General features: G+C 40.0%; 1 protein-coding gene across 1 annotated transcript in view; it reads right to left on the bottom strand.

Moving 5' to 3' along the window:
- LOC122809218 (beta-1,3-galactosyltransferase 5-like) overlaps nucleotides 1-6,555 on the bottom strand; it is a 332,942-nt gene extending 326,387 nt beyond the window's left edge. Inside the window, exon 1 of the mRNA XM_044080529.1 lies at nucleotides 6,221-6,555. The gene's annotated coding sequence lies outside the window, so the exon portion shown is untranslated. The remainder of the gene's footprint in view (nucleotides 1-6,220) is intronic.
- Nucleotides 6,556-11,465: the final 4,910 nt, after the last annotated feature.

Raw genomic sequence — 11,465 nt, forward strand, 5'->3', positions numbered from 1 at the left:
TAAAAACAAAAAAAAACATAAAAATATTCCTTGTTTTCCTGCCTCTCCTAAACTAGTTAGACCAGTTTACAGGCCTTGCTGTATCCTGGGCTGTGTTGTAGTTCCTGTGTTGTCCATTGCCTTACTTGGATAGAAGGAAGTTTCTTAGCTCACCAGTGGGAGTGGGGAGCCTTGAATAGCCTACCTGTCCTTGAGGGAAGTGACCTCAACACAAGAAACTGTAGTAATTGGTCATTTTGGACCATTTCTAGCTCTTTTGAAGTTCCCTGGTTAAAATCTGCCTCTGGCATTTTTTTTAAGCCATATTGCTCAGACACAGCTCCACGTGGTCCTGTTGAGTCTTCCTGGCTACAGAGAACTGAAAAAAAGCGACTGCTTTCCTGATTAAGTATCCTGCTGTTTTTTATAATTGTTTTACCTTCTACTGCTTACCTAGAGCAAGCTTTAACTGTTTTCATAGTTATTTACTGCATTTTTTATTATCTGCACTTAAAAGTACATTTTAGTCGAAATTAGTCTAATTCAAGTCGAAAAGTGTTTGTTTGCTGTTTAATTTAATTGTTTGGCTGCCCACTAAAGTGTGCTAGCCTGTACTACTGACTTATTGCCTTTTCTGCATTTCTGTGTGTTTCTATTTAAAAACAAAAAAAAAAAAAAAAAAAATTCCTTGTTTTCCTGCCTCTCCTAAACTAGTTAGACCAGTTTACAGGCCTTGCTGTATCCTGGGCTGTGTTGTAGTTCCTGTGTTGTCCATTGCCTTACTTGAATAGAAGGAAGTTTTTTAGCTCACCAGTGGGAGTGGGGAGCCTTGAATAGCCTACCTGTCCTTGAGGGAAGTGACCTCAGCAGAAGAAGCTATAGTAATTGGTCATTTTGGACAATTTCTAGCTCTTTTGAAGTTCCCTGGTTAAAATCTGCCTCTGGCATTTTTTTGAAGCCATATTGCTCAGACACAGCTCCACGTGGTCCTGTTGAGTCTTCCTGGCTACAGAGAACTGAAAAAAGCGACTGCTTTCCTGATTAAGTATCCTGCTGTCTTTTATATTTGTTTTACCTTCTACTGCTTACCTAGAGCAAGCTTTAACTGTTTTCATAGTTATTTACTGCATTTTTTATTATCTGCACTTAAAAGTACATTTTAGTCAAAATTAGTCTAATTCAAGTCGAAAAGTGTTTGTTTGCTGTTTAATTTAATTGTTTGGCTGCCCACTAAAGTGTGCTAGCCTGTACTACTGACTTATTGCCTTTTTTGCATTTAGCACGGAGTTGCCACTAGAGCACCATCGGGCAGTGCCGGTTAAACAAGGTTAAAGTATTTCTGGCTCCGTAAAGTCTGCTCTTCATTTTTTCCCTTAGAACTGCTCTACTTGTAATCTAAACAGTCTATTCTCTATCTGTAAAGCTCAGCACTTGTTCCTAAAGCATTTTTTAGTCAGGTAAAGCACTTCTATATTATACAAAGTACTTCACTAGCTTAAAACCCACTTGAGTACCCACTTCCCTATAGGTCCTTTCTGACTCAGTTACACAGCAAACTTTTTCATTTCTTCTAGCATGTCAAAGGGTCAGTTGCTAGCGTCCTCTCCTGCCCAGCTGGTGAATCTGGGAATATTGAGGCAATGTTACAATTGCCTCATGTACACAGACAACCCTCTCCTCCTCCCACAAAACACAAATACATGCGAGAGATGCAACTATATAGCCAAACTGGAGGCTGAGCTCTCTCAACTCAGGACTGGCAAAACTAGACAGGAGGAGAAGGTAACCACACACACACCATAAACCCAGTCTCACATAGAACTATCACAACTACAAATCAAACACATAAACACACAAAGACATACTCGGAGGCACTGATCAAAAATCTACCAAAACAGCAGAGGCCTCCAAAGCAGACACCCAAACAACTGCCACCTCATGACATAACACAAGCAACACATAGATCACAAAGTCAGTGTGCAAATCAGTCACAGCCCTTAAGGCCAAAGACAATGCCAGACACACTTGTCATAGGTGACTCCATAGTCAGACACACTGACGTCCCACTCACCAGACTGAACAAGGAGAGGGTCACAGTAAGCTGCCTGTCGGGCGCTAGAATCCGCCACATAACACAAGCACTCAGGTCACTCCACAGCAAGTACAAGTATGACTCAGTCATTGTCCATGCCGGTGTGAATGACCTGAGACATACCTCCCTGGACTACATGAAAAGAGACATAAAGGAGCTCTCAGATTATGTAGCCCAGGCTGGTATGACCCTGACCCTGAGCAGTATCCTACCTTCACCAAGAATGATGCCACAATACAGAGACAAAATGATCAGTTTTAATAATTGGCTTAATTTCTGGTGTCATTCTAAGGGGATCCAATGTCTGTCTGCCTGGAATGACATGCTTGACAATCCACGCTGCTTCGCAAGGGATGGCTTGCACCTGTCACCCCTGGGTTTCCGGATATTGGCAAAGGCTCTTGCCACCCCCATAGTGCCTTTTTTAGACAAGGTTCAAATTCTAAACCCACCGCCCTAGAAAACAATAATGGAAAAAAAATAAGGGTAATGCTGCTCAATGCCAGAAGTCTAAATCTCAAGATGCATGCCCTCGAAGCCCTCCTCAATATGGAGAACATCGATGTCTGTGCTGTGACTGAAACCTGGTTCAAGGCTCCTGAGAGCACCCCGGCACTATCAAGTTTTACCTCATATCATGCGTTCCGGCCCCAAAACCCGGACCGTACCACAAAAGGAGGGGGTGTATCCATATTCATCAAGGATATCCACACCTCCAGGCTGGTGGCAACTCATGAAGCATCAGAGACCATTCAGGTGCAATTAACCATAGGCAAAACTGCTCTACAGTTTGTAGCATGTTACAGGCCACCCTCTCAAACTCAGGAACCACACACAGCCTTCCTGAAGACACTGGAGAGTATAAATGTCTCTCCAAACACCATCATATTGGGTGACTTCAACTACCCAAACATAGACTGGGAACATTACTCAAGCCCCAATACCCTAGCCCAAAGGTTCCTGGAGTTCATAAACTCAAATGCTGTGGAACAACTTGTCACCATTCCCACAAGAGGTGAAAATATACTAGACCTGATCATCACAAACATGGGGACAAAATGCTCCACACCGGAAGTATATCCCTCATTGGTGAGATCAGACCATAAACTAATCTCACTGGAGATCCACATCCCGCCCCCACCCGCAAGAAGGAAGACCACAGTGAAGAACTTCTCAAAAGCCAACTTCACACTTCTTAAGACTGGTGTGGTATCCTTCAAGGCCCCTGAGCCATTGGAAACCACAACCCACGCTGCTGAATCCCTTACAAATGCTTTCTACGAGCACCTCCAGGATTGCATGGATCAAGCAATCCCAAATAAAATCAAGAACCTTTCCACCAAAGGCAAGCGCCCGATCTGGTGGACCCCAGCCATAAACAAACTTTACAACAAGAGGAGAAAGCTACTACAAGATAGAGCAAAATCCCTAAAAGGGAAGACATCTCTGATCAATACTAGTAAAAAACTATGATCACTCATAAAATCATCCAAGGCCGACTTTGAGAGAAAAATCGCCAAGGACTCAAAAGACAATCATAAGGCCTTCTTTAGCTATGTTAGAAATCTGGGTGGAAACTCCCAGATATGCTCAGAATTAGTCCAAAATTATACAAAAATCACTGAACCCACAGACATTGCAAACATACTGGCAGACAGGTTCAGTGAAAATTTCTCCCCCCCAAAAGGAGAAATATCTATCCCAGCAGAGTGTAGCCTCCCAATCATCTCAAATGCCCAGGTGAGAGCTGCTCTCTCTAAAGCTAAAAACACAGCATCAATGGGACCGGATGGTGTCCCCGGCTGTGAGCTACACGAACTCAATGAGGAACTAAACCCACACATATGGCTGCTGTTTAATCTTAGCCTTACCACAGGATACGTACCCAAAGAGTGGCATACGGCAATGTGGTCCCACTCCACAAAGGCGGTGCTTCTACGGACCCTGGTAATTACCGCCCCATAAGCTTAACAAGCCTGGTCTGCAAAGCTATGGAGAGGATCATAATAGAACTCATAAATAAAGACATAGGGGACCTACAGACATTGGATCCTACCCAATTCGGCTTTGTCAAGGGCAGATCATGCCTCTTGAACTTGGTCGACTTTTGAAACAGTCACCAAGGCCATTGATGAGGGTAAGGCAGTTCACACAGCCTACCTTGACCTTGCAAAAGCTTTCGACACAATACCCCACTCAGGTATCATAGAAAAGCTCACCAGCTTAAATGTAAACCCATATGTCACAAGATGGGTTGCAAACTGGCTCAAGGACAGAACCCACAGGGTTAGAGTTGCTGGTGCCATGTCAGACTCCGGTCACAAGCGGTGTCCCACAGGGCTCAGTCCTGGGCCCCCTCTTGTTCGGCATCTACTTTTCAGAAGTGCAGGCAAACATAGGAGGATTGTGGCTGACAAAGTTTGCAGATGACTGCAAACTGGGCGCCATAGTTGAAAATCCATCAGACACAGATATCCTTCAGAGAGGTCTCATAGAAACGGATAACTGGTGCCAGAGCCATGGCCTTAAGCTAAACGCCAAAAATGTATAGTCATACCCTTTGGTAAAAACAAGGTAACCCCAAGTTACCACATAGGTGGCAATCCATTAAGCACAGAAGAGGTTATCAGGGACCTGGGGACCCAAGTTGACAGTAACCTTTCTTTTGACACTCACATTGCCAAAGTGGTTAGGAGGACCTTCTACATTACCCACCTGATTATGAAGGGATTCACATCCAGATCAAGGGAGGTCATTGTTCCCCTGTACTCTTCACTTATCAGACCAATGATTGAGTACAATGCCCCATTCGGAATGTATCTTACCCGACACCTGCAGCAATTGGAAAGACCCCAAAAGTTCCTTACCAAAAGGATAAAGGGGCTAAAAAATATGCCATATGCTGCCCGACTGAAGAAACTCCAGCTCTATTCAGTCGCATACCGTCTGCTCAGAGGTGACCTGTGCCTGACATACAAGGCCATGTACAACCCGGAATTAATGGACATGCTCCACCTCAAAAAATCCAAATCCACCAGAGCCACAAGAGCAAGAGACTTAAACCTCAACACGGATATAAATAGGATGTGCTGGAGGGACAGATTCATCACTCAGAGACTCCCTATGCTGTGGAACAGAATCCCGGTCCATGTGAGACAGAGCACCTCGCTGGCTCTGTTCAAGAGGAATCTTGACCAGTGGATGGGAGATCGTAGGTTTACCCCGGGGATCATCTCTATATCACTGCTGGACAGAGGCACGGCAAACTAATGGGTATAGTATTCTTCAACCTAAGGGGTGGTGAAAGCCACACAACTCTGGCTAGGCTTATAAATGCCCTAGGGCAGATAGTTTAGTATGAACCTATGAACCTATATATATATATATATATATATCTATATATATATATATATATATATATATATATATATCACTGACAACATATAAAAAAAACAGTCATGAGCAGATAGTTTTACAAAGGAAAGGTATACAAGTATGGATTGGTATTCATTGGAAACTGGCATAATGACAGATTATCTTGCAATGAGAATAACTGCAGATGTTAGTTTTTATGTAATATATAGAGTATTCAAATCAACGCATTGCCAGATCAGAAATGCATATTGAATGTTTGAATTATAGTATTAATAATTAAACTTAGGCAAAGTTTCAGCTCTGTTTTCATTTCTAAGTAAAATTTCTCATTAAAAAATGGATTTCTGGAAATCCACAATAGCTGCAACACGGTTTAACCTCATATTAGCACATAAGTTAACATATGAAATGACAGCTTCTCACCCCTTCTAAACAGAGCTACATCTTGGACTAATACAACTTCACCTCTTCATTTATAATCCACATGTCATGACATCTACTATTAAAAGGTGACATCATTTAAAGAGTCGGGGTACCTGGTGCACAGTTTATGAATAGTACATCATGTAAATCAATAAACTGGCTCTACATACAGATAATTATAAAAGCAGTTATTCTGTAACATGAATAGAGGTGATAAGAAATGCAGTTTTTGTTTTAATCTCCCATTGAGTATTCAGAAAAAAATTCATGTAAGATTGGTGGTATATTTAAGTTGATTTCACATTCTGTTTGTTTGTCCTAATTCTCCTTAATATTGCTGTATGCACTTACTTGAAATACTAGATGCTTCAGCCTTTTCTTTCCCTTGCTAGCTGTTTCTTGGCTCCTTGTCAGTGTGTACTTTTCCAGCTGCAGAACATGCCTGTCTATTTCTGTTTCATTATCTTTGCAGTGTTTTTTGTATCACAAGTCCAAACCCTTCCACGTTCTTTTTGGTTAACCACAAACGTTAGACTTCACTTGATATTGCCTGTCTAACCCGATTCTTTCTTATTTGTACTTTGTTACACTTTTCTTTTCTTCTGTTTACTGGCAAGACAAAGAAGGAAAAAATGAAATCAGTGAGAAGATTTTTGTTCAGGCTCCTGTTTCAGTTTCCCATGCAATCTCACGCACTTGTGAAAACTGAAGAGCCTCAGGAAGGATGATTTAATGTGACAATGTTGTTCTTATTCCGTCATTATGAAATAATTACTCTCACATATCCTTGACATTTGTTTGAAGAGTGACAGTTACAATTTGCCTAGTTCAACAATGGTCATGCAGATAATGAAAAAAAGCAAACTGCAATCACAGCTGATACATGACACAACTCACTTTACTTGGAGTTTTGCAAGTAAGAATAAAGAATAGAACAAAGAAATCAGTTCATGGAAAGCAGTTCTGCAAAATATGTAGAACTCTTTTGTGTGTGTGTGTGTGTGTGTGTGTGTGTGTGTGTGTGTGTGTGTGTATATATTTATATACATATATGTATATATATATATATATATATATATATATATATATATATATATATATATATATATACACATATATGTATATATGGGTCTACTTCATTTCACCTAACTTCCAATTCACTGACTTTCATTTCACTGACCCCATTTCACTGAAATTTCATTTGACTGACACTTCATTTCACTGACAGTTCATTTGACTGACAAGTATTATTAGCAAGAAAATGGAATATGCCCCCTTCCCCACTGTAGTGCAACCCTGGAGTTAGAATATATAGTTGGGGGGGTGTGGGGGGCACAGCCCCACACTTCATTCCATATGATATTGTTAAGTTTTTATATAATATTGCTTAGTAAAAGAAAAGTAACTGGGGGACTTCGCCCCCCACACCCCCCGTTGTGGGGGGCTGTGCCCCCACCCCCCCGACTATATATTCTAACTCCAGGGTCGCACTACAGTGGGGAAGGGGGCATATTCCATTTTCGTGCTAATAATACTTGTCAGTCAAATGAACTGTCAGTGAAATGAAGTGTCAGTGAAATGAAATCTCAGTCATTTGGTCTCAGTCAAATGGGAGTCAGTGAATTGGAAGTTAGGTGAAATGAAGTAGACCCGTATATAAATATATATATATATATATATATATATATATATATATATATAGATGCATATTGTGCGTGACTGTTTCATTTTGTTTCCACAAGCATGAATCACAGAATGAGGTTTCAGTTCTTTTCTCCGCTGTTTGTTTTAGTGTGGTTAGAAGAATTACTTAGCATGCTCTTGGACTTGTCACAGTTTTGGATATATATATATATATATATATATATATATATATATATATATATATATATATATATATATATATATCACTGACAACATATAAAAAAAACAGTCATGAGCAGATAGTTTTACAAAGGAAAGGTATAGAAGTATGGATTGATATTCATTGGAAACTGGCATAATGACAGATTATCTTGCAATGAGTATAACTGCAGATGTTAGTTTTTTGTAATATATAGAGTGTTCAAATCAACACATTGCCAGATCAAAAATGCATATTGAATGTTTGAATTATAGTATTAATAATTAAACTTAGGTGAAGTTTCAGCTCTGTTTTCATTTCTAAGTAAAATTTCTCATAGATTTTTTATGTGGTTAAAAGTTTTAGCCCAATCAAAAAAATGAATAATTCACAAATCTTTGCTTTAGCTTTTTCTTATGAAAAATATCATCTATATTTTTAAAATGACCACTACTGTAAATGTCATGGTATTTTAGGGTTATGAGAAAAATTAGTGCTCCACAGAATAAGCACCAGTAATAGTAGATTTTACAGGAATGGGAACTTTTTTATATTTTTCTGCAGTTAAAACAGCCTTTAGATTAAAAAAATGCTGCTGAAGTATAGCACAGCACAGTAAACAATGGCAGACACATACTTGAAGAGAATTAACCTAAAAGACCTCAAAAGTAGTTGAAATTAGATTACATTTGTTTACTGGGAAAATCCGACTGGGCCAATAGCCCGTTTTCAGTGGAGGCCCGGGGAGAAAAGCTTCAAAAAAACAGTACAATAAATTCTTTTAATAACACAACAGTAATTCAGTTTACAGAATTCTAAAACATTAAATGCATTCCTTTTTTACAAAAACTTAAGTCAGGCTAGGCAAAAATATAGCAGGTTAAACAAAAATAGAATTGATAGACCTGAAATTTGAGATTCCACCTGGTTACATTTTTCATATAGAGATGTAACAGTGTTGCCATGTTAGCAAAGAGGGTTAATACAGAAGAAAAAAACTTAGATAGTAGGAAATCAGGGAGAAATTGTAGTAGTAATGTAAAAAAAACAATATGGGCTAGGAAGTGGTGGGAGTGAGGATAGGTGAATATTAGCCTGGGGTAAGACAGGAGCAGAGCCAGTGATTAGCCAGGTAGTTTAGTAGTAGTTGTTTGAACTCATGATGGTGTGGGTTTTTAGCAATTGTAGGAGGGAGAGTATTCCATAGTTTGGTAATTTTATCAGAATAGAGACAGTCCCTGTGATAGTGGCAGGATTGCATGACCTTTAGCATAAGTTTATTGGAGGATCTGAGGGTCTTGGGGTTAGTATTGGGTTGGACGAGATTGGAGAAGGCAGGACAATTAGTGGGTAGGTGAATTATCTTGTGGACCATCGAAAGTTGGTTGAGAGCTAGAAGGTTGGGGAGTTCTAGCCATGTTAGCTGAGAGAGCACAGCACAGTGGTGAGTCCTGTGTGGGGTATTCAAGGCAAACTTGGTAATTTTGTGATAGGAAGATTCTAGATTATTTAGGTCCGATTTGCTAAGATTGGTGAGTATGTGAGATCCATAAAGGAGGGAAGAAAGCAGGTGAGAATGGGCAGTGGCAAGCCTGACATTGTGGGTAAGATATGGCTTGGCTCTATATAAGGTGCCAAGCTTGATGTGCACTTTTTGATTGTCAAAGAGACATGTTTTTCAAAAATAAGATTCTCATCAATAGTGATCCCTAGGAGTTTAGTATGAGTTGTGAGTTCGATCTTGGTTCTGTTTGAGGAGCTTATTGACAGAGGTGCATGACAATGTTTGGATTTTTTGTTGTTGAAGATAATTAGTTTGGTTTTATTTGGGTTGAAAATTAGCTGATCTTCTGATAGATATTTTTCTATGCTTTGGAAGGATGATTGCATTTTTATTTGAAGTTCTTGGGGTGTGGAGGCAGAGCATATAAGGGTAGCATCATCAGCGTATTGGACAGTCTTGTTTGCTGCTGAGCTGAGGTCATTTGTGAATAAAATGAAGAGAAGAGGGCCAAGTATAGACCCTTGGGATATACCAACAGAAATGGGGAGACCATGCATCTATCAAATATTAAAAAATAAAGGAAACAAGTGGAACTCTACAGTGTATACAGAAAAAGCTAATGAGTCTACTACAAGTTCGTGAGTTCCAGTACATAGGATTTAGGCTTACAAAGTCCATAGTGATTGTTAGCCTAGTATATATACCTATGAATCGATGAGATGAGACTTTGATTACAGTTGTTATAGTAGGATTCATGGTAATATTATAAAGATTAGGGCTTTGTGCCAGCCACAGAAACCTGATGTGTACAGTCTGTTCACTCTGGGCTTTGGAGTCTGGTCCATTTAGAACATGAACAAATAATTTCTCCTAGCAGGTTACCTGTTGTAAGAGCTGGAGTAAAGACTGCAATTGTCTTTCAGTAAAACCTACAGAAAAGATGGATTAATGTATTTTTCATAAAAATTGTAGCTTTTGCTTTCAGTAAATCTTGCAACATATAAAATATATAGAATGTGTATGGAATGCTATAATGTGAACTGTTCAGAATATGTAATTAATTTCAGTGTAAATGCAGCAGAGCTATTAAAAGTGAAACTGGCTTCTCAGACATGCATATATTTCACTGAATAAGGCTCGGTATTACTTGATATGTTAATCTAGTTGAAAGCATGTGCTAACTTCTCCACAGAAGTATGTGGCTATAGAAATAGGAAAGTTTTTATTTAACATTAACCTTTAGGCAGGAAACACATATGCTTTTTTTATGCTTTGGAAGGATGATTGCATTGCATTCTTTAAGCACAGAGAAAGCACTTGCTATGTTTAGCTTTTGCTTTAGGATCATAGGAAGTTACTAGGCTATTGTCCCTGAGTCCCTTATAAGCATAGCCAAGAGTTTAGCCCATGTTTAGCCAAGTCAGCACCCAATGCTGCAGTCCAGCAGGGACACAGGTGGAATCCCTGGGGAGTATTTTCTGTTTCCCATCCAGTTATCCAGGTTTTGCTTAAAAAGGTATAATGAGGTACTCTGCTTGACATGGAGAGGGAGTCTATTCAACAGATGGGGGAGTCTCTGGGACACAAATCTATCCCACCAACAAGTCCTATTGATGTCATAGACCAGGCTGAGGTCACACTTACTGGTTACTCAAGTGGAGCTTGACTTGCGAATATCCAGCAGTCCCATCAAGGTGGAGTCTGAGATTGCTTTGTATTCCAGACAGAGATCACCTCTCATGAGTCTGTATGAAACTGAGTAGAGGGACAGGGCTTTTAGCCTGTCAGTGTAGGGTAGATGTTTGAGGCCATGGATTCTCCTGGTGAGGAACCTCTGTGGTCTCTCCAGCTGCTGCATGTGCTTTGTGAGGTACATGCTGAAAGGGGCTTTGTACTCAATAATGGGCCTTAAAAGGTAATAATACAGGGATATTACAGCCTCCTTGTCCTTGGATGAGATACTCTTGCTTATATGGTGGGCCATGTAGAAAGCTTTCCATACAATGGAAGCAACATGGTGGTCAAAAGTCAGGATGCTATCGACCTGGGTGCCCAAATCCCTCACGACTGATTGCATGCTTAGGATGTTGTTATTAATGTGATAATTTGTGTGGACATCACTCTCCCCAAATGGGATGATGATGCATTTTTTGGTTTTCAGCTTGAGGCCATGTTTCTGGCACCAGTCATTTGTTTGGCTGAGACCCTCTTGGAGGATGTTCACATCACTAGGGGAATTGATAATAATG

Source organism: Protopterus annectens, chromosome 8.part0, assembly GCF_019279795.1.
Source record: "Protopterus annectens isolate FY-2018-M chromosome 8.part0, PAN1.0, whole genome shotgun sequence".
Lineage (NCBI taxonomy): Eukaryota > Metazoa > Chordata > Ceratodontiformes > Protopteridae > Protopterus > Protopterus annectens.